The sequence below is a fragment of the Vicugna pacos genome, chromosome X (genome assembly GCF_048564905.1).
Source record: "Vicugna pacos chromosome X, VicPac4, whole genome shotgun sequence".
NCBI lineage: Eukaryota > Metazoa > Chordata > Mammalia > Artiodactyla > Camelidae > Vicugna > Vicugna pacos.
Window position 1 is genome coordinate 2,178,615 of NC_133023.1, and position 20,664 is coordinate 2,199,278.

Genomic DNA, 20,664 nt, shown 5'->3' on the forward strand with positions numbered 1-20,664 from the left:
ATTGTTATGTTCTGTTTCTTCCAGAAACAGACTGTATGTCTTCATTGGAGAATGGCTTGTTTAGGTTTTCTGCCCATTTTTGGATTGGGGTGTTTGTTCATTTTTCTCATTAGGAAAAATAATTTTACAATGAAGGCAAAAATAGACATTTTTAAATGAACATACACAGAGCTTGCCACCTGTAGATGGACTAAAAGATGTAATTCAGAAGGAGAATGATCTGAGAGAGACTGTCTCGTGCAAAACCAGGTGACTTTCTAAAATGCTGAACTGTATTTAGGCAAATCTACATGAGTACTGATCTCCACCAGAAACCTGTTAGAAACAGTGAACAAATTTAGGGAAGTTTCAGTATAAAAAATCAATATACAAAAGTTAGTTCTGCCTCTGTACACTAACAACAAAATATCTGAGAGAAATATGGAGAACAATCCTATTTACAATTTCATCAAGAACAACAAAAAATACCTAGGAATAAGAAAGACCTGTACAATGAAAACTGTCAGACAATCATGAAAGGAGGGGGAGGGGCAGCCATCATCACCAACTTATTATATTCTCATGAGAAAACATATTCATTTTTATTTTTCAGCCAAGTGGGCATTTTCTTCATATATGCTGGGAAAAAAGAGAGATTTTAATTTAATTTAAGGACCATCTTTATTAAAGTTGGATCAATAATTTTATCATCCATTGAAAGATGAGAAGGAACCAATGAGAGTTTATCATCCAAATGCTTCCTCTGTCAAGAGTTACAACAAATAAACAAAAATTTAGGAGACGTACCACAGGCAGCTTGCTGAACGAGAGGCTTTGAAATATCTGCAATAGTCACTGTCAAGATGACACATCCTGAGGGGAAACACAGGTCAAAACAACAACAAGAAACCTCTTCACACACACACACACACAGTACAGTCAGAAAGACAGTGCTGGAGAAGATGAGAGGAGTCTGGAAGCACTGCCCATCTCTGGCAAAAATGTAACGTGGCACACCTGTTCTGGAAAACGATCAGGTACTTCCTCCAGTAGTGAAACACGGTGCGGGCATCTGACCTGACAAATCTACTCCTAGGCACACTTCCGGGAGAAACGAAGACACATCTACACAAAACCTTGCACACGCTTGTTCATGGCATCTTTCATGCATAATAGCTAAAAAAAAAGTGGAGAGTACCCAATGTCTGTCAACATAAATGCATAAATAAAATGTAGTCTCTCCACACAATGAAACGACTCAACACTTCAACAGAGCCCTGGCACGTGCTGCAGGATGCACGAACTCGATGTGACATAAAATGAGCCACTCAACAAAAAGTCATAGTGTATGATTCCACTGGCATGAAATGTGCAGAATAGGCAAATCTATAGCAAGAAAGTAGAAATGGGTGGCGGGCTGGGGGAGGCTGGCGAGCAGGGTTAGGAGGTCATTGCTAAGGGATGTGGGGTTTCTTTTTAAGGTAATGAAAATATTCTGAAGTGGATAATGGCTGCACAAATCTGCGAAAATGCTAAAAAAAAAAAACTGAATGGACACTTCAAATGGGTGAAATGTATGGTATGTCAATTATGCTTCAAAGGAGTTGAAATACATTTTTTGAAAGTGGATACAGACATACAGACAGAAGTGAGGAGAGGGCTGACTTACAAAGACAGATGCAGGCTTCTCAGAGTGTTTATGAACCTGCTCCCTCAGCTCTGAATCTGTTGTCCTAGGAGGAAAGACATCACTCTCTCAATGTCGGTTAGTAATCCCGACATTAACGAGGTTGATGAATTAAAAGGAAATTTTTTAAAAAATTGCATGATCAGTCCTAAAATTTTAGCAGTTCAGAACTGTATGCCCACAAGAGGTAGGAAAAAAGAATTCAGTAGGCATTCTTCCCAGCACACTAGCACGACTTATACTTAAGTTTAAGCCACAACAGGCAATAAAACATCCCTAGTCAGACTCTATTTCTGAACATGACATGCAAGGATAGTGCAATGCAACAAATAAAATGAAACAAATCGAGCTGGAGGAAGACCATAATTGTTTACTTCCTTCTGCACCCCTTCTAAATTAATTAACAGAAAGTATGTTTTCTGTAAAATGGAGTAAGTGCAAGAAAGCTAGTGACACAAGACCCAGAGTATAAAAAGTGTATGACACCAAGACGTGGCAGGAAAGACTGTTTATCGAAACCCTCAAAGGCAGCACACTGCAGGGGAACGTTTTAAAGAAAGAAAGAAAACATCACGGAGCCGCTGGAAATAGAAGTATATTCCTCAGACCTGAGAAAATGAAGACCAAAGTGCAGAGAAGAAATGGGGTTCTGGAGTGGGAAGTGTCTCTCTGCATGTCTACAGCTACCGACCCCAGTAACACAAACGCTGGTCTGGATATGAGAAGAGGATGGGGACTATCCTGTGGTCCAAGAAGGTCAGGAATTCAAAAGCCACCTCCAACGACTAAGACTCCCAAATGCATTTGCATTTGCAGAAAATGAAGAGTTTGCAAGGCAGATCTTTTGCTGCTTTGTTTTTAATGGCGCTACAGTGGCCAGAAAATACTATGTAAGTTACAGGTGTACAATATACTGATTCACATGTTTTGATGGTTATAGTCCATTTATACTTATTACAAAATATTGGCTATATTCCCCCATGCTGTACAATATATCCTTTATGGTATTTTATACCTAATAGTTTACACCTCTTAACCCGCTCCCCCTAGTTGCCCCTCCCCGTTTCCCTCTCCCCACTAGTTTGTTCTCTGTGTCTGTGTGCCTAATGCTTTTTTGTTACATTCACTAGTTTGTTGCATTTTTTCAGATTCCATGTATCAGTGATACCAGAGGGACATCTTGTTCACAAAGTGCACTGTTGAGAATAATTGCCAATGTGACCACTGGCTATGGATGGAGTCAACTGGATGGATGAAGGGATGAATGAGGAAACAGAGTCTCCCCTACATACTTCCACCAGAATCCTTTTCCCCGTGTGTCTTTGCAACCATTCATTCATTCCATTTGCTTGCCCGAATACCCTAAGTGGAAACCATAGTTTAAAATAGTTCTAAATTGGTTGTGCCTCCCAAGGCTTGGTAGAAACACATAGACCTTCTCTTTAGAGGTTAGTACTTTCAATGGAACCCTCAAAGAATTCCTGCACATGGTTTCAAGGACACCAACCCATCTAAACAGCCCCACACACAAAAACAAAACAAAACAAACAAAACAAAACGAAACAAATCTAAACGCTCAAGAAAAAGAGCCACCATGAGAGAAGAAATTGCTCACACAAAAGCAATGGGGACCCTAAAAGTCAGAGTGGAAAAGAAGTGGATGTAAAATATTGGAAAAAATACACATGGAGAAATACAACGAAGAAACAAGTGACTGTCACAGTCCTGCCCACAGACTTGCAAAATGGTTGACTTGAAGAGACATTAGCTAGATGATAGAGAAATACCTGAGAAAGAGTGATGAAAAAAAAAAAAAAAACAAGAAAAAAACCCAACAAGTAAAAAGGAAAGTAGGAAAGAGGTGTTAAAAACCACAGGGGAAAAAAGGGTGCGAACTCACTGCCTTTATGTAATTAGAGTTTCATACAGAGATGACAGATTGGGAGAGGCAATAGCAAAGGCATAATAATTCACGAATTTTCAAGACGAGAAGCAAGGCGCCATTGCCTGGATGGGGGCACAACCTACCTGGGACAGAATACATTTTAAAACAAATTGAAGCCAAGCTGTGTCATAGTCCAAGAACCAAAGAAGACTGAACACAGCTGTCGAGCTCCAGAAAGAAGAGGCAGATGGAACAAAAACTAGACACTCTTCGGGCGTCTCATGCAGACTAGTAGCCACTGGAATTAGACGTGCCTGCAGAGCTCTGACAATGACGGGAGGGTTGGACTTCTAGAGAAACGCCTTGCAAGGCTACCAGTGAAGTAAGGGTACTTTTAGACGACTGTGCTTACAACAGAGCTTCCATAAGTGAACGCTAAGGTGTACGTTAAAGAAAGACAAGAATGCACTTGAAGACGCATGCATAAAATGCGGGAAGTGATGCTGGGGGTGGGGAGTCGATGGGGACGAAGAAGCCAGCATGGGGGAAAAATCTAAGGAAAGATAGATGATTGTATAAAACGGTGTACACGAAGGGATTAGAAAATCCTTGATATCCGCCCTATGCTGGTTGCAACCGCGTAACACTTGGGGACTTGGTTACAGTTGACGGACATGAACAAGGAAAACGTTAATTTAGGACTTCATGAAAGTGTCTAGAGACATCACTAAAATGCTACCTAGAGAGTATATACATTCTGGAAATGTAACAAAGGAAACGGGAGACCAGTTCAAAGGCATCAAAGAGAGGAGAATGGTGATGGGAGAGGACCCATGTAAGATGCAAAAAATTAACATGACAAATGTACCCAAGTCATAACGAATGCTACTCAAATCAATCTCCCTTTTCAAAGATACAATCTGGAAGATTGGATTTAAAAAAAAAAAAACAACTCTATGTTGTTTATAGGAAACGACATGTAAGAACAAACTAGATGGAAAACAAAAGGTCAAACAAACACCTGCAATGGACAGACACAGAATAGACAGAACTCTGTTGATATTGGACAGAATGGACTTGACATCACAAAGGATTAATCCATTTAAAGAGGGTCACTATTTGTGGAACACAAACCTATGGTTACCAAAGGGGAAAGGGTGGAGGGATAAATTAGGAGTCTGGGATGAGCAGCTACACACTGCTATCTGTAAGATACATAAACAAGGTCCTTCTGTAGAGCAAAGGGAACTGTGGTCAGAATCTTGTAATAACCTTTAATGGAAACGAATCTTAAAAATCTACGTGACTGAATCATTTTGCTGCACACTGGAAACGAATACAATGCTGTAAACCAACTTCAACAACAATTAAAAAATAAATAAAGAGGGTCACTACCTAGTGATAAGCTCGCTTCTCCAGGAGGACATAACAAGTCTAAACGTGTTCATACTTATTAATTAGCACCGCATCCATCTTTAAAGCACACTGGGCAGAAGAACAGAGACAAACTGAGCGATCCATAACCACAGTGAGGTAACTTTCAGCTCACAGCGCCTGGCAGAGCAAGCAGACCACATTGAGAGAAAATGTGGAGTGTTTGTGTGATACAGTTGACGCACGAGTGCATTCCTAAAGGGCACCGTAGCCCCTGAGCACCCCACAAATGGAGACGGTCATCTTTGAGTCCCATGGGACTTTAAACGCAAAATGAACACGTATAAATTTATCCAGTGAGCCTACATTTGAAGCTGTTATAAAACATTATTTTAAAAAATTAATCACCTTGCTCCTCAGTAGCCAGTAGGCCAATGACAGCATGGCCATTTACATTAAAAAACACTGGATGACGATGGAAATGATACAGCTTGAAATTAAATTCGGCTACATTCAAACTGAGAATAAGCAGGTGGAAACCAAGCGTCCCACTTACAGAAGTTCTTTGCAAGAACTTTGACCGAGCATTAGAATCCAGGATCCATAGATGTATCCTGTATCCACCCATGTAGCCACCAATTGGAAAGCGTTAAAAAAAAAAAAGTATAGAAAAATTGATTAGCAAGTTTTAGGGGATTGCAGTGACCGATGACTATCTGCTTTGTGCTAATTTGATTGAAACAAACCCAACACTTGGAATTTTCCATCCCTCTTGCATTTCTGAACAGTCCCATTGCTTTCTGAAACTCATGGCAATAAATGTGTTTGCTCTGAATGCCACACGTGTTTCAAGGGGACACATTTTTATTTTCTGTTTGCCATTATTTCTATGCTGCCTCAGATTAATGCAGTTCTCTCTGCTATCTCTCGGTCTGCACAGCGCCAGTCCCCAACTGGTCATGGTTTTCCCTTTAAACTTTCTGAATTATTTACTTCATCTCTGCTTGTTTCACGGCTGGATTTACTCACTCTTTTCTTAAATGAAATCATTCTCTGTTTTTATAGGTGATTGCAGCCAATTCGTTTCCATCACCATGAGTGATACGTACAGGGCTACTTGCGGAATCTTGACTTAATGCATTCAACGTGATCTTATTGATGTTACGATATGTAGCTTTTCATAGTAAAACATCACACATACCCACACATATGTAACACACGTGCACACACACCTGCAAACACACAGTATATATGCGTGTGTATAAACATACACACGCATATATGCACACACACACCCATCTATAAATATGATTTAACTCTTTCTGAAGTGATACCCATTTACCTTTTTCTAAAAATATATTCACGCCTTCTGCCCACTTTTTAATTTAGCTGGGTTTTCTTGATATTGTATGAGCTGTCTCTCTATGTTGGGTTAATATTAATTCATTATTAATCATAGCATTTCCAAGTATTCTCTCCTGTTCCCTAGGCTTTTTCCTTTGCTGTGCAAAAGCTTTTAAGTTTCATTAGGTCCCATTTATTTTTTTCCCTTTTGTTTTCTTTCTTTCAGTGACAGATGAAAAAAAAAAACTATTGCTACAATTTATATCAAAGAGTGTTCTACGAGTTCTTCTAACAGTTTTATACTTTCTAATCTTACATTTAAGCCTTTAGTCCTTTTTGACGGGTTTTTCTTTTTTGGTATACGTTGTGATAAAGCTGTCCCATTTTACTCTTTTCCGTGGAGCTGTCCATCTTTCCCAGCACCACTTACTGAAGATGCTGTCTTTTCTTCATTGTATCTTCTTGCCTCCTTTGTCAAAGATTAATTGACCATAGGTGTGTGACTTTATTTCTGTTCCATTGATCTGTGTGTCTGTTTTTGTGCCAGGAACCATGCTGTTTTGATGTCTATACATTTGCTGGGATTGAAAAAAAAAAAGCATACAAATGGCCACATTGTACAAAAGGAGATGGATATTAGCTACCACACTCCCTGACTTCAGATGCCCACTGACTCTCATAAAATGTGAACATTACTACACCTTTTCTCATCTCAGTTTTCTATCTCCCACTTATTGTGTTTTATTGGTTTAAAAAAAGGTGTTTTATACATTGTTCGTAATATTTAAGTGTTTTTCACTGTGTATCTTCCAAAAGACGCTTGCATCATGTTTCTGTAACGACACAGCTATTCTGTGAGAATCTAATCTTTTGCTCCATATTTCATATCAGCAACGTCAGAAATGTTCCTCTTGCCCTGCTCTGTCTAGTTATTTTTTTTATCTTTCTGTGGTCCATTTCTCCTTTCACAGTTTCAGTGTTACCTTCAGTTTTCTTTGAATAGGGCAAGTAGCTCCTTCCCGGTATTTATCACAGCTTTTTGAATAGAGTATTTTCCCAAAGCAGCACTCTGTCTGCAGCCTAAGGGCTAAGTGTCCTATTTAAGTATGACTTTCTTTCTTTTTTTACCCCCCTAGTCGCAGGTCACTTAAAAATATATGTTATTGTTCATTTGTTTCTGGGTGTTAGCATTTTGGAACTTGTAAGGAAGAGCAAAGGGGGAAATGATTTCTAGTGGAACCCCAGCCCCATGTATGACTAGCCTGTCAAAGAAGCAAGGTACTGAACCCCTGTGTGCCTCGGTGAGATGGGTGTCTGACCAGTACCAACTGCAGACAGCCGATTCCAACAGTACAGAGGGTAACAGCTGGTGCCCACTTTGGATGTGAGGCCTTAGCGGTCACATCCATTTCTCTCTCTAGCTTTGCACTTCTGCCTTTCTGCAACTATTCCTGCATCAGAGAAATATAATTCATGTATCATTTTTTTCCCCTCCTTTCTAAGAGGTTTTTTTCACCACCAGTGGATGCTTAAATAAAACATTATTTGTTCTGGATATGAACAAATTAAGATCTAAAGATAAAACTAAAAAGAGAGTTACCTTTTGACTGATCCAGCAATCCCACTCCTGGGCATATATCCAAAGGGACCTCTAGTTCAAAAAAATACATGCACCCCAGTGTTCATAGTACCACTATTTACAATAGCCAGGACACGGGAGCAACCTAAATGTCCATTGACAGATGACTGGATAAAGAAGCTGTGGTATATTTATACAATGGAATACTACTCAGCCATAAAAAAGAATAAAATAACACCATTTGCTGCACCACGTATGGACCGGGAGATCATCATTCTAAGTGAAGTCAGTCAGAGAAATACAGACATCGTATGATATCACATATGTAGAATCCAAAAGTTAGTACAAATGACCTCATTGATAAAGCAGAAACAGACTCACACACATAGATAACAAACTATGGTTACCAGCAGGGGAAGAGGGGAGGGATAAATTGGAAGCTTGGGATTAACAGACACAAAATACTATAAATAAAATAGATAAACAACAAGGTCCTACTGTACAGTTGCATGAACTAACTTCAATATCTTGTAATAACCTATAATGAAAAATATGAGAAGAAATATATATATGTGCACAACCAAATCACTATGCTGTACACCAGAAACTAGCACAACATTGTAAATTGACTATACTTCCATTAAACAAATAAAGCTATATATTTTTTCCAATATTTTAATTGGTTCTTGGTGATCCCTTAATCAGCTAAACAAAGGTGTGATTTTGATTCAAGCATCTCCCATCCCACTGTCTGAAGTGCCATCTTCAGGACCACCTGTGGTGGACACTTGAGATGAATGGCATCAGAAAGCAGCCTTGATTTGCTGTGTGTGGCTCCTTCTCTCTCAGTCCGTGGTTCGCCATAGCATCTCACCATGCACCTCCCACTCCATGGAGTCTAGGTTATCTTCTGCTTTCCTGACCCCCGCAGGAAGAGCCATCCAGAATTTACTGCTCTTCCCTGCATGAAATATCTTCCCAATGACCCTCTTTCTCTGCCACTGAATTACAAAGACGACTTCTCTACCAAACATACGTGTTCTTAAAGTTTCTCTTGTTTAACATATTTGCTTTGTCAAGATGGTCTTTATCTGGTGTATTTTTAAAAACTGATAAACGGTTTACAACGTGTTAGTTTCTGGTGGATGGCAAAGTGACTCAGTTATACATATATGCTCTTTCATATTCTTTTTCATTATAGTGTTACCAAGTCCAAACTCATTCTGCTTGCTGCACGACAGGCTAGTAAATAGGGAGACAAGGTTTTGGGGCAAGGAATAGCGACTTTATTTGGAAAGCCGACAGACCAAGAGGATGGCGGACTAATGTCCTGGAGAACCATCCTACTCCAGTCAGAATTCAGGCTCCTTTTATACAAAAAACAGGGATGGAGTGGGTGTGGTTGGTTGTTACAAACTTCTTGGAGCAGGAATTCTTTGTTCTTGCAGCTGCCTGCCTGGGCCAGGTCAGGGTGTCCCTGTAAACCTCCAACAAAACAAAGGTTATTCTCTATTTTGCAACTTGTTATCTTTATATAAGCGCAGACCTGTTGACATCCTTAAAGGCCAGAGCCCCGGGAACAGGTGGTCCTGGGTATTTCAGGCGAAAGGCAACACTGTTTTACAAAAGGTGCAGCGCTAACAAGACTAAACCCAGAAAAAGGGGCACAGTGGTTAAAACCAAAGGAACAGATCCAATATGGAGTCAGCTCCGTTCTCTATCACAATAGGTTATTATGGGATCATGAATGTGGTTCCCTGTGCTGCACAGTAGGACCTTGTTGTTTATCAATATATTTGCTTATTTTCATTTAAAGCACATATGGTTTGTTCAAGTCAGTTTTCCCAATTTGTAGAATACGGGTGCTCTGAAAAATAACTGAATCAGCACATACGTGATGTTTACAACAGAGCCCGGCATGTGCTCAGCTCCAGGGTCTCCCCTGGGGGGCTACAGATCACTGAAGTTCATGTCATTAGCCACCAAGCCGCCGCTGGAATCTTCCAGGGATGGGAGAACCCACCCAGCAGAGAGTGTCCTTTTACTGTAGTTTTGGAATTCTCTGCTTTCAGTGAAGCAGTCAGGCCCTTAGCCATCCTCCCACAGACAGAGTTTATGGAGAGTCACAAGATGCTCTGAGCAGTCAAGAACTGTCCTCTGCTTTGGAAATCCTGAAGCTTATGCAGATGATGGTACGTGCCTTGGAATCTGATGTGGTGGTGACAGTGAATTTGAAGAGAGCCAATTAGGGGGATCCTTAAAAGCTTGGGAGCAGAAATGGCAGCGTCAAACTCCAGCATTACTGGCACCCGTGGTTTGTCGACGGCAATCCCTGGGGTGCAGAGTTGGGACTGTTTCAGGGGGAAGAGCTGCAAAAGCTGATTTTTGTAAGCCCTCTGTGACCAGGAATCAAAGAGCCACTGGAAACGAAGGGATGGCTCCCGAGAGACAATTGCAAAGCATCCCACTGGACCTCCCCTCAGTGTGTCCCCAGCGGCAAGACAAATAGGAAACAACCTGAAACTTCTTTTACACAGAGGACGATGATCTCAAGTCGGTTCCTGCTGTTTCGCTCTGTTTTCACCAAAGATGCGAGACTCTTGAGGCATTTCAATGCTACTTGTCCTGGAGAGCCAGCCCACGAGATGTTCTACGAGGTACATCCACTCTACCGCCTGAACTTCTTGAGAGATGAACCCAGACCCGACAGACCTTTGCCGTTCCCACAGCCCTTTGCCCAGTGCCATGGACGGTACGGTCCATCACGATGGAACCAGCCCCGGCTGATGTCCCAGGGAGCAGAGAGATGTCTGAGAGAGTGCCAGGCAAGTACCATCCATGCGTCCATTTGAAAGGCTATGGGAAACTGCCGTTAGTAAGTGATGGAACAAAAGCAACATTCTAAAAGGTCGGAGAAGAAAACTGGAAATGGAAAACTGTTTACCGATAATGCACAGAATGGAAATCAGTGGATGAAACCATGCTGTTGAGTTCTGCTTACAATTTAGTTGCACATAAAAGAACAGATTTTTTTTCTTTTTGGCTCAGTCGGATGCATGCCTTTGGCGTTTCCCATCTCCTAGGGTGCAGGGAGGGGAGGGAAAGGGACGCTGGCAGAGGTGTTCCATTGTGAGGTGCTAGTTCCTCCAAGCGAACATTAATTTTCCTCTTCCTTCTTCTCTTTCAAAAGCGACATTTTTTCCCCCCAGGAGTCCTCTCTGGGTCGGGGATCTAGTGAGAAAAAATGGGAAAAATTCAGCCTTCTGACAAAGTCATGGTTTGGGGGGGGGTGACACAGACAAGCTGGTTTGGGTGCATGTTAGCGAGAGATGTTTCCCTCAGCAAAGAGCTACGTGGCGCAGCAGCACCTTCTTGGAATATTTAAGGATATTAAACCTGGCTTTAAAATGCTAATAATAATTGCCAGTGTAAACCACGTGTCTAAAAAGTTCTAGAGGAGGTGGGTTGTGTACATGGCTTTCTTACGAATGTGTCACAAAGCCAGATGCCTCTGTGAGCAATAGTAGCTACTAAACCGGTGAATACATGACTCATACACATTAAATATAATGAGTAGGTATGTACACACACACGCCTATACTCCATACAACGATTTTCTGGAAGGAGAATCAGCTAGACCTTTAAAGCAACAGAATCCTTTGCTGACACTGAAATCATTATTTCATTGCATATAAAGGGATGACCCATTCGGTTCCCCTTAGCTGCACTTTCGTGAGCCCTTAAAAAAGTGTTTTGTGGCAGCAGTAGAGAGGAATCAATATAGGCGTGTCCTTAAATTGATGGAATTCTTTTTCTTTCCATCTGCATTTTCACACAGGTGCATTTGCAACATGGCGGGAGGAGGACACGAGTGTGGAAGGGGAGAGACGGTGGCCGTGCACCCAGAGCCCTTACCCCGCGAGGCAGTGAAGCCCTGTTACCAGGTGACACTCTTCCTCTGCTAACGCTGCTAGGGCCTTTTTTTTTTTTTAATCAATGCACACGCATTTTTAAGCTTCTCACTGTATTCCTGATCGTGGTCGCTAAGTGTGCTTCCATTTATGACTTTGATGTCAGTGTGACTGAATTCGGCACTCAGGCTGGTAAGAGCAGAAGGGAAAGGAAGAAACCCAGATCATTGCCTTTTATTCCCCCCTAACTCTGGCCCATGACTGCGAACCTGGTTCCCGCTCTCCTCTGCCAAAAACGAGCCTATTTTGTCCGACTATGAAACTGCCCTGTTCCAAAGCAGAAACGTTCGCGTGTCGGGGATTTTGTTAACAGATGCAGATCTGGGCCCGTTCCCTTTAAAGAGGAGGCAGCAGAGGCTCATTCACGCCTACGTTGATCTACGTCTCAGAACTGGTCATGAACTCATTTATTCATTTCATCAAACAATACCTGCATGTGCCAGGAATCGAATTAGGAGCTGGCAGCGTACAGAGGGAACGTGCTCCTAAAAAGGCTGTAAATGCACGTCCAAGGTGGGGGTCGTCTGGTATAAGGTGGCCCTAAGACAGCATTTGCAGTGCCTATGCTTTTTTTATTACTGTTTTTTTCTCCTGTATCTTTACCATCCCTGGCAAACCTCCTTTTCCTCCTGCCCCCGGCATCCTTCATCCCAGGAGCAGTGCTGCCCTTTCCCGGCTCAGTCTGCCCGTGGACGTGCTGCTGGAGGGGTCGCGGCTGGCCATGAGCCCGACACTCCTCCTCTGCACCCCGTCAGCCTGTGTCGCTCTGGGGGCCACCGCCTTCTAGTGAACGCATGGACATCCTCCATCCGCTACACAAAACCCAGCCAGACTTGCTCTTTCTTATCTAGGCACCAGAACACCTCTCCGTAAGGATAGTTGGGAAATTCTCGACCCCCGTGACCCCCACAGAAATAGTCTGCTCGGCGCCAGGTGTGTGAGGTCAAGTCGCTTTGCCTGGACGGTCCCTCCGTCCCCAGCCTCCGGTTCTCAGCACGCTCCCGACCCGAGTCGCGAACAATCAGAAGTCACCCCCTTAGACTGACAGCACAGATTACAGGTGACAGAGCAAATCAATGAAGGGCGGGGCGGGGGTGCGTTGGCCCGAGGGCAGGGATGTAGCAGGATCCCGGTCACGGCATGGATTTGAGCGCGTGAACATGTACACCTGCTCTTGGCTGCCTTCTAGGTGGTTTGTCTCCAGTGTGGTTGGACTGGTCCTGTTCGGAACGCCTCGTGCTCATATTAACTAGAGAATCTAAGTACATAGAAGTAGGAAATAAAAGAATGCATGTGCAGTGTACATATGCGTGTCTGTTTATAATTTGTACATATATATTTACCTTAAATTACGATATGCTCATGGCCTGAGAAATTTGCAGCTCGAACATGGCTATAAAAAGGACATGCACGCAGGTGCCCTCATAAGACGGGGAGTTCAGACACAGACGGAGAAGACAGCGTCGTGACTATCCTGATGGATCAACAGACCAAGGAGCACCGAAAATTGCCAGCAACACCAGGAGTTAGCACGGGCGAGAAGAGGTTCTCCACTTGAGCCATCAGACAGAGCATGGCTCTGCCACTGCTTTGATCGTGGACTTCCAGCCTCCAGGATTGTGAGGCAATACATGTCTGTTTCAAGCCAAAAAAAAAAAAAAGGGATACATGTATGTGTGTCCATGTAAGTACCTACACATACATACATGTGTGTGTACAAATATATTTGTTCTTGTGACATGTGAAGGTATAATTTTTATACACATTTATATTATGATTGCAATTATACCTTTGCATGTCACAAGGACAAATATGTTTAAGTGAACTAACCTACATTATAACGTCATTTAAGTCATTGTGATACATATATGTATGGTACATACACAATTATGTCTTTACACGTGACAATAATGGATGTATTGAAATGAACCAACTTAAATTACAGAAGAATTTAAATAATGATTCAAATACATGTGTTTCATATATACATTCAGGTAACAATAACAAATTAAACTATGTAACTTAAATAATTATGGTATATATATATACAGACATACTCACAGGATGGTCTCTGCATGGAGCAATAACAAATTCATGTGTGATGTAATTTAAATAATTACAATACATACACACATACATACACCCACACAATGCTCTCCTTGCCTGTAACAGTAACAAATTATGATGTAATTTAAATAATTATGATAATCCGTATAGACACACATATACTCACACAATGGTCTCCTCTGCACGTAACAGTGACAAAGGCTTGTATCTTCTGTGCCAGGCACTGAACACAGCTGCAGAAACATAACCATGAGAGCAGATTCAGGAATTCATATTTGCAGAAATGTCAGGAATGTAAATTTGTTGCGTTTTCAGGAGAAAGGACTATTTTGAAAGACGCTTAAGCTATAAAACTGTTTTACAGGAAGGTTTGATGTCCCATGTTGCGCACACCCAGTATTTTCCTTTCGCATCACAATTCTTTAACAAACACCATGGCTTCACTTCGAGTCTGGTGCACGTTCGGTGAGCATGCCGGGAGTCGGATCTGGTTTTTACATCTTGGCTTCATTCCTAAACTGCTGTGAGACTTGAGGAAAGTCTCCTCATCCTCCGATCCTGTTCTCATGCTTCATCTGAAAAAAAAAATACAAATAAAAACACAGATCTCATGGAATTGCAGAGGAATTAAAAATCTAATGAACTAAACAATAAAACACCGGGTAGGTTCGATTATGCTGAACGAGGGTCCCGCCAATGACAGCTGTTAACGACAAGATGATTCTCTTTGCTTGGAACTACCAGGAAACCAAAGGCAGGACAAACAAGAGTTTTGGGGGCAAAGAATTTCCCCGGAGTTGCAGATTAATCCAGTGCTGACTATGTGCTCAGATGTGACCCAGTATCTCACTTTTCTCCATCATTACAGCAACCCCATGGGATAAGGATGAAGCGTTCTTGGGAGCAGACGGAACGCATCACGTTTAGACACAGTTAAAAGTAAGCGAAACGATATTTTTTTGCCCAGATATGAAAAGCGTAAAGTAGCAGGTTAGAATATTTTGGGGGTTATTCCGTAGGTGACAGGCAGGAAGTACGGGTCTCGGGGAAGGTGGCAGACGTGGTGACAGCACACCTCTCACTCAGGGAGTGTGGGCCTCCTAAGCGGAGATGGGTGGCTAAAACGGAGAGTGCCAAGTCATGGCAGCAGAAGATCAAAAGATCATGTTTAGACAGAGTGCCCTGGGGATGTCCGTGCAGATACTCTAAACCGAAAAGCAATGATTAAATTTTTCATTTGCAAGCTTAAATGGAATTTTCAGACTCATCAGAGAAACTTAAATAACACAAGAAAGGATAAAAAAAAAAGATGACTCGCAGAATCTGCATTACGCTGCCAGTGTTATTATCTTGAAGATAAAAACTAACCATGAAAATGACCACCCATCCTATTGTGAATTTTAGCAGGCTGTACAGAGACGTTCAACTTAACGCGCTTCAGACATGATAAACATTCATTCTCTCTTTTATTCAGTTAAGTAATATTTAGTAAGAGTCTTCAGTATGCTGGCAACCGTGAGAAATGGCAAAATTCATCAGCTTGGGTCCTCCCCCTCCCCACCATCCACCCAAGAGAATAAAACTCCCGTGGAAAAGACAAACCTTTGTTTAATAAAAAATCAGCTGGACGTAGAGCATCCGTCATACGCGACTTCAACAGAGGCTCGTCGGAAGGGAAAAGCACATCTGTTCTGGTGCACGGAAGCCACGCAAAGATGGAATACTTTAAAAAAAAAAAGATAAAAAGGCTGCTGGTGAGACTGGAGGAACATAGGGTCAATTGCTGTTGACAAGGCGAATAAGACAGAGAGATGACTGATGGGTTTGGTGACAAGGAGATCATTGGACAAACTGTCAAAAAATGGTTCTGTGGGGTCATGGGGACAATTCTCTGATAGGAACGGACTCAAGAGAAAATACAGGAGCAGAAGCAAGGTAATGAATGTGAACAAATCATGGAGGAATTCTTCTGAGAAGGGCTGGAGAGAAAGGTGGGGAAGGTGAGCCAGAGTTATGTTGAAAAAGTACCTTATAAGCCAGGAAGAGAAAGAAAAATACCATATGAGATCACTCATATGTGGAATCAAAAAAAAAAAAAAAAGGACACTATGAACTCATCTACAAAACAGAAAATCTCACAGACATAGTAAACCATCCTATGGTTACCAGGGAAAAGACGGTGGGGATGGATACATTTGGGAGTTTGAGATTTACGAATGTTAGCTGCTGTATATAAAAACAGATTTTTTAAAAAGTTTCTTCTGTGTATCACAGGGAACTGTGTTTAATATCTTGCAATAACCTTCGATGAAAAAAATATGAAAATATATGTGTGTATATGCATGACTGGGACATTGTATACCAGAAACTGACACATTGTAACTGACTGTACTTCAATTACAAAAAAAAAAAAAAAGAAACAGTACTTTAGAATCAGGCATGTTATAGTGGGTGTAACTTCTACTGGGAATAGTCAAGATGGAGATTAACATTTGGGGCACCCAGGTCAGCACTGAAATGGCCACTTGCCAACTGTCTGAGTTTTAATGAGTGACCTTATCTCTAGAGTCCACTGTATCTTTGTTTACAAAGAATAGTGAGCTCTGTCTTGGAGGGTCCTTGAGGAGATCAGAGAAAAACAGAGGACATACCACACACAATATGAAGCACAGGTGTGTCTTGGAAATGAGAGCAGTTATGGAGGAAGAAGATGAGGAAGAGGAGGAGGTGGTTAAGGAGAAGAAGGAAGACACACCAGCGGAGGAGAGCGAGGTGAAGGAGAGATGAGGAGATGGAGAAACAACAGGAAGGGACACAAGAAGAAGGGAGGGGAGGATATGGTGGACGTGAGGGGAAGGGAAAAGGAGAGGAAGAGGAGAGGGGATGTGGAGGGTTCCATCCTCCTCCTCCTCCTTCTGGTCCTCCATCTCCTTCTACATCTACAGATGGAGGATTGGAAGGAGGAGGAAGAGGATGGAAGAGTGAGGAACCAACAGGACAGGAGAGACAGCAGTTAGAGGAGGAGGGGGAAGAAGTAAACCCCAAGAATGTGATTGGGTTTGTTCTTTGGAAATTTTAATCCATCTAGAATTGAGAAGGGAAAGGAAGAGACGTGAGTGATTCTGAGGTGCACTGGATGACCAAAATCTATCTAAGGGATTTCACTTTTCCTTTGAGAATATCGCTGAGAACATAGTCGATGCCAGGACAACAGTACACTCCAAGGGAACAGCAGGATGCAGCTGTTGTAAGGAAGATGTTCTCCAGCTAAAGACGCAATGAGGACAGTGTGGAAGATGGCTTGGCCAAAATGAGCTCAAAGGATGCATCCTTGAGTGTAAAAATGATGAGCTGAACCCATAAAAAAAGAGGGACCCGGGAGGAGGAGTTGGAGTTAGGGGAGGATGATTCATTAGTTTTGAGACTAGTTGGAATTAAGCTGCAGGCAGGGTAGCAGGGTGGAACCATCCAAGAGACCTTTGGAAACATGAATCTGGGGAAAGTTGCAAACGTCATGAGGGACAAAGCAGCCTTGAGGTGGTCAGTAAGGCTGAGGAGGTTGTGTCCATTCAAAGTGAGAAAAATATAATGAACTCAGAGAGGTTGCAGCAAGAGGCCATTCATCACCTGAACCACTGGGAGAAGGTGGCCTCACGCAGGGTTAAATCCAAGGATCAGCGACTACCCCTGAGACGTTTTCTTCCCTCTTCCCATGTCTCTGCCTTTCTTCTGCATTGACTTTCCTCCACCTCCTCTTCCTCCTCCCTCTCCTCCCCCTTTCACCCTAGGGAGAAAAAACAATAGAAACTTTGTCTTGGGCTCTCCACTTCTGAGATCTTGTTAAGATGCTCAAATGGGGAGACCATGATTAAGTCAATTGATTTTATAAAATGAGAGTCTAGGAGAGGCCCTTGGGCATAACCAATGAGAAATCAATGGATGGAGAGATGAGATTGGAAGCATGAGACCTGCATTACTGATCTAGAGACAGAGGACAGGGACAGAAGTCCCAAACCAAGCCAGTAGAACACCTAGTATTTAGAACAGTATAGAGGATGGAGCCAAGGAAAGATAAGATGTGGAAAGGAGTTTCCTGGCATCGAAGGAAGTCGAGAGAGGGCAACACTCAAAGGGTGGATGGCCAGTTGGTTGGGATGCTTCTAAGAAGAGACACATCTTGTGGGTCTGGTCCACAGACATCTTTGGAGACCAAGACAAGGTGACCTCTGATTCTGAGGTGGTCACAGAAGCTAGGATGCAGTGGGCTGCTTCTGGAATGGTGTGTGAGGAGGTGAAAGCTATGTAGCAGATGACCTCCAGAAATCCAGCCACGGATAAGAACTAGGGTAGGTGGTTAGAAAAGGATGGGGGTGGGGGTGGGGATCCAGAAGGGGCTTCATTTTATCTTAACTTTTTGGCCAATGTGTCTGCACTATGTCTAGCGTATTATAATCTTCTGAATATGTATAAGATGAACAAACGAATGAATGAAAGAGAAAACAATTCAGGGGCCACGCTTCAAGAATCTCCCTCAGTTGCCTATCTCTGCTACATCAAATCATGATAAATTTAGAAGCACCAAATAATAGTCATTTATTATCTCATAGTTTCTGTGGGTCAGAAGTCTGGGTCCAGTGAGATGAGATGTGTCCTCTGCTGAACGTCTCCCAGGGCCAAAATCAGGGGGTTGGGAGGGCTGTGATCATGGATGCTCTGGGGACATATGGCTCCCAAGTTCACTCATTATTGTCTGAATTCAGTGCCATGTGGTTGTGCCACTGAGCTCCATGCTTGTCCTTGCTGCTAGAGGCTGCCTGCATTCCTTCCTCCCCGTCCATGTGGCAGGATGAGTCCTCCTGATGCTCTGAATTACTCTGACTTTTTTTTTTCCCTGCCATATATCTCTACCCTATAAACAAAGACAGTCCTCTGCTTGTAAGATCTCCTGGGATTACACTGGACACGCCTCCACAATCCAGGAATCTCTCCTTATGTAAGATTCCTAAATTCAACGACCCCTGCAAATTCCCTGTTGCTCTGGAATGTAATGTATCTGCAAGTTTTGGGGATTTTTTTTCACCATTTCCTTATGTCCACTGGAAAAAAAAGAAGTGCTAGCTAAAAGCTGAGAATTATGTTTTATTTAGCAGAGATATTGAGGACTTAAGCCCAGGATGGCAGCCTCTCAGATGGCTTTGGGGGACTGCTCCGAGAAGGTAGGGGAGGAGCCAGAATATATAGGAGTTTTTGCAACAAAACCCAGGTAGTCAGAACATCCAAAGATTACTGTTAATTAAAGAAAAGCAAACATTTATAGATGTATGTGAGATGCAAGAGTCTGGGGTCTTTGGAATCATACCTCTGACGTGCACCTGTGTTATCCAGGGCCAGTATCCTGTTTTTCTCCATCTTGAATCCCCTCAAAGTGCACCCTTGGGGGCACCTGCAACGGCTGAGGGCTTGCTGACTGCAGTATCTTTTGTTTACTCAAGTGGCAGGTGACATTCTTTGTCCACACTTATATGTTGTTTATTTCTTTTTAAAAGAGAATATATATACCTACATTCCAATTCTTCCTTTTTTTGTTTTTTTGTCTTTTATAGATGTTCAGAAGCTTCAGAGAACACCAGACAGCCATGCCTACAGTCAAACTGCTGAAAGCAACACAGCTAATTTTTCTAGGGTACAAGGTGACATCTTAACTACCTTTCCTAGTCCAAGATTACTCAGTGGTGCCGGGACCGTCATCAACTTTCCTGATATGATAAAAGTTCACTGCTTCACATTCTACATTCCGGTTCCCTTGACATGTCTTTTTTAATGAATGATTATGATCAGAGCCCATGTAATTCTGTCTCTGTTTTCAAAGGGGAAAGTTTAATCTAATAACATTTTATTAAATTTTTTTCAGTTCTCGCCACGGCACGTTTGAAGGATATTCAAGGTAAACCATTCTACACCAGATTTTGACTGCTGGATACCCCCATCCTTCCTAATGAAAATTTATTTCAGGCCCGTAGCAAACTCTGCTGTTCATTATAACACTGAGTATTTCTGCACACGGGCTTTTTGGATGTGCTAACTTTATCACTGAGAGTTTACGCTGGCCTGTTTTCCATTTAGAAATGAATGATAAATAGATAAAGCGCTAAAGAAGAAAATTGGATTTTCAATCAGTCATTCATCCTATATAAAACAAAAAAAGAAAACAGAAAACAAACTAACCAGGTGATGATTTAGAACTGGAGCTACACCAGATAGTATGAACTTTATTAAAGACGGAAATTACAATACTGCTCCGGAAGTGGATGTTTCTTTGCTGTCTTGCTTTGTCTCCACTAAGTAAACTTAGATTTACAGAACTATCATGCGTCAGGGAGCTTGATGCATTGCAGTGGTTGGAAATGAACATTCCTTTAGGGCCAGGGTGGGTAATAAGGCAAATGATGGGGACTACAGAACAGCGATGATGTGTATTGAACTTAACGTAACTACAGGTTAGATATTTTTTAAAAAGCCAATTTGCAGGCCAAGTGAGATGTCCTTGTGAACTCACAAAACCTGTCTGTCACCTGCTTTGGCCCCGAGTCCAACCCCTACCTATGTGATACCCCCTTGTGTCTCAATTTTACTTCCCTAGGACAACAATGGTTGAAGCCACCTGGGTGACGGGCATCCATTGAGGGAACAGTAACCTCCCATTCTTAATAACTGTGTCAGAGATGGGAGATGGTGGCTCTAAGGCAGAAGCATGGTATCGGGGTGAGGCAGCGTGCCA

At 42.3% G+C, this 20,664-nt stretch overlaps 1 long non-coding RNA gene across 1 annotated transcript in view; it reads left to right on the top strand.

The window, feature by feature from the left end:
• The window catches only part of LOC140691778 (uncharacterized), a 66,084-nt gene extending 46,443 nt beyond the window's left edge, over positions 1-19,641 (top strand). Inside the window, exons 10-12 of the long non-coding RNA XR_012067450.1 lie at positions 11,687-11,792; positions 12,671-12,879; positions 19,490-19,641. This is a non-coding gene — a long non-coding RNA (uncharacterized lncRNA). The remainder of the gene's footprint in view (positions 1-11,686; positions 11,793-12,670; positions 12,880-19,489) is intronic.
• The last annotated feature ends 1,023 nt before the right edge of the window (positions 19,642-20,664 follow it).